Source organism: Belonocnema kinseyi, chromosome 6, assembly GCF_010883055.1.
Source record: "Belonocnema kinseyi isolate 2016_QV_RU_SX_M_011 chromosome 6, B_treatae_v1, whole genome shotgun sequence".
NCBI lineage: Eukaryota > Metazoa > Arthropoda > Insecta > Hymenoptera > Cynipidae > Belonocnema > Belonocnema kinseyi.
Window position 1 is genome coordinate 6740136 of NC_046662.1, and position 3856 is coordinate 6743991.

Below are 3856 nucleotides of genomic sequence, written 5' to 3' on the forward strand. Positions count from 1 at the left end.
ATAATTATATACATTATATAATTAAAAATTTTTAAAAAATGTTTAAACAATTTTTGTTTAGACAAATTTGCCAAAACAAAATATTTTCTCTTCTCTTGCATAATTTCAGGCTTATTTAAGGCACCTGGTAAATCGTCGACCAAAGGTCGCGCGATATTTCTTTTGCCCTTTTTTTTGTATATGGTGTTGTGCCACCTTAACGTTATAAAAAATACATAAAGAAAACAATGAAACCTATTCTTACTCCTCGCATAATTTAGGGCTCATTTGAGGTTAATTTGGGCCCCTGGTCCTAAATTTGGGCTCTTTTATTTTTTGAAAAAAATAGTGTTTGCGCTAGCTTAACGTTAAGCTGGCCGAACATTGCTGTAAAAAGTGCTAAAAATGATTTCACGCAAAATTTACCTTATACAATAATTTAGGGCTCATTTAGGGCTCTGGGAACTTGATAATGAAAAATAAAAATAATTGTTTAAACAATTTATTGTAAAATTCAAATACCATATTTATGGAGCCCCAAGTGAGCTTTAACATAGGGTAAAGGAAGAAAATTGCTTACTTCATGTTTACTAGAATTGTTTAAACAAAAATGGTTTGAACAATATTTTTTAATTTTCCGTTATCATATTCCCAGAGCACTAAATGAGCCCTAAATTACTGTATAAAGTAAATTTTCCGTGAAATCAGTTTTAGCAAGTTTTACAGCAATGTTCGGCCAGCTTAACGTTAAGCTAGCGTTGTGACAGCTTAATATACCTGATATTATTGAATATATTAGCACCATCGAGTAATTAAATAATTAAATAATTCTAAAAACATAATTAGTCATTTCTTGAGGTTTTCTCTAAAGTCTATAAATTTATATTATAATAAAAATAAATTTTTATTTTCTTTTCTTATACTTAAAATTCAGTGCACATTTATAGATAAAATGAATGTGGGTACCAAGGTAGATGCACTGTTAATCGTCACTGCTTTATTTATTATCAGGTGGCCTAGTATTTTTCGTAGAATTACAAGATTCGCTCTTGCCGCGCGTGATAAAACTTGTGATTTTAGGTCAGTTTAAATATCCTTTAATCAAATTAGTATACTTTTCTCATGTTAATATTTGGTTATGTGCCTGGCGATAACTAACGCATTTGCATAATTTAAATTTTAATCGAGAATAAAAATGGACTCCAATCAAATATCATGTTAAGTAATCGAAATTGAGTTTTTCTAAATCTACTTTAATCGGTTAAGCCCTTTACGAAAATAAAAATCGAGTTTTAAATAGAATTATAAGCATTCTTAATTTCCATTTTGGCTTAAGGTGATGATTACTAGTGCATTTACCTTATATTAGATTCAATATAAACCGCTTCAAATTCCTAATTTTTCAAGTAAAAATATAGAATGAATCTTTAACAGGAACAGAAGAATTTTGAACAAAAAAGAACAAAAAAATAAAGATAGTTCACTAAAATGATGGAATTTTTCACTGGAATAGTTTAATTTTCAATCAAGAGAATATTAATTTCTACTAAAAAGACAAATAGGCAACAAGACTTCAATTTCAACCAAAATTATGCAATATCTAATTGGAATAGTACATAGAGTTGCATTTTCGGAAAAAACAAATTAAAAAAAATAGTTAGATTTTCAAATAAAGTGATGAATTTTTAACTAAAATGATGAATCTTCAACCAAATAGTTGAATTTTAACTAAAAAAAGATTAATTTTCAATAAGAAATGGAACAGTTGAATTTTAAGTTACAAAAAATTGTCTTTCAACCAAACAGATGACTTTTTAACTAAAATGAATCTTCAATAGTACTAGTTGAATTAAAAAAAAAAATTTTTTAAGATGAATTTTTCACTGAAAGGATCAATCTTTAAATAGAATAATTGATTTTTCGACGAAAAAGCTTAATTTCTACCCAAAAAGATGAGTTCTCAAATGAAAAATATAATTGTTTAACCACAAATTAAATAGTTTTTAGAAAAAAAAATCTTCTACAAAAGTGATACATTTTTAAGTATTATTATTGAATATTCAACTGGTATAGTGATATTTCCAGTTTAAAAAATTAATTTTGCACAAAAAAAAAACTTTCAACTAAATAGTTAAATACATTAATATAAAGCTACTTTTAAAAATGAAGAATCATATTGATACAGGTTTATATTGCAATTCAATACAAATTAAGAACGCTCTCGAAAAAATTCCTCGACTTTAAACAAAATTACCTGACATGTCCAGATTTTTCCAAGTATATATAAAAATTCCCTAACAATTCCAGGTTTTCCAAGTTTTCCAGTATAGTGCGTAGAATAAGTATTGGCTAAATGTTTAATTCTTAAAAACTAGACAATTTTGTACGTTTAAAGCTGAAACGAAACAATGTGGATTTATAGAATATTTAATCTAAAATAATTCAATTTAAAACTGATTAAAAAAAGGAGTAATACTTAAGATACTTGAAATCAAATATCTTTCAATCAAGTAACACTCAAAATAATTGGACAGACCTTTTTTTACAGAAGAATCTGATTTCTATAAATAAAACACTGTCATTCTCAAAGTTCAAAGTTAAAGAATATTAAATATTGTAAATCTTTGTAAATTATAAATGTTTTCCAAATGGAAACTTTCAAAATTAAAGTGCAAAATTTCTGAAAATAAATACAAGAATCTAACGACCTATGAAAAAAGATTTAAAAATTTCCCAAAAAAGAAAAGCAAACATTCTTTTTTTTCATATATAAAAAAGAGGAAAGAAAAATGATAAGGCAACTAATCAAATTCCCTTAATTTATTTATTATTTATTATTAATTTTATTCTTTTTTTTCTTTATAAATTATTTATTCAAACAGAACAAGTTCAACTGTAAAGAAAATTTTGATTGTATATATAATTAGTTATCAATGAATCGTGTTATAAAGGCAATAATTTCATGCATATTCTAAACTTGCAAATATTAAAAGTCAAAAAGGAAACAGTTAAACAAGTATAAAATGTAAAAGAAAATAGGTAAGTTTTATAGTTTTTTCTGTAAATCTTTAAATGAAATTGCGCCCATAAAAGAGGATTTTTTTATAATCATTAAAGAAAAATGCATGCTGTCACCATTATATTATATTAGAAGAACAGACTCTTTTTTGCTCGTGTCCCACCAACATTACCCTGTGGGCGCAGGCAGATTCATTGTTAACACATTTTTGTAGGAAAACCGTGATATTTGGTAAACACGCTTAAATACAACGTAGTAGATTTGTTGATACAAGATGTAAGATAACTACAAACAAGATAAGTAAAATTTCGAATTTAATCGTAAAATATGGCGCGATAGTTGCGACCTTAGTGACACAAAATACATAATCACTAATTCAGACTTACATAAACAGAATAACTAGGGTTTTAACTTTTGTTTCGGTTCATTTTCTCGCAAACTCATTCTGAACTTTATAGTTCATTGTTATCATCAGGGTCAAAACTGAAAAAAAAACAAGTTAATTAGCTTTCAATATTTGTATATTTCTTGTAGTGAAATGTTCACCCAAAGTATAGAGTGAATACATGGTTCTTGGCATTGAATCATAATGTTCACCATTTGATAAATAGTGAGGGATTTCACTATTTAGTAGAGGGTGAGTTTTTTATTCAAAGGAAAACCCAACGTCACGTTATTGCTCATGTCAAAAATTCTAAAACTTTCTTTTCCCAAGAGTGGATTATCCTATTGTATTAATATTAATTTATAATCTATAATAAAGAAAAATTTCATTGAAATTAAAGTCTTTATTATAAATGATGATATTATTATCTTTATTATATAAGTATATCATCATTTTTATTTTATGTATAGACA

At 26.1% G+C, this 3856-nt stretch overlaps 1 protein-coding gene across 3 annotated transcripts in view; it reads right to left on the minus strand.

Moving 5' to 3' along the window:
* Window positions 1–3856, minus strand: part of LOC117175262 (inositol-pentakisphosphate 2-kinase) — a 396916-nt gene that overhangs the window by 341265 nt on the left and 51795 nt on the right. The window contains exon 1 of one of the 3 annotated variants that reach the window (XM_033364966.1): window positions 3385–3426. The exons of the other annotated variants lie outside the window; for them this stretch is intronic. The gene's annotated coding sequence lies outside the window, so the exon portion shown is untranslated. Of the gene's footprint in view, window positions 1–3384; window positions 3427–3856 lie in introns of those variants that run through there. 3 annotated transcript variants of the gene reach the window in all.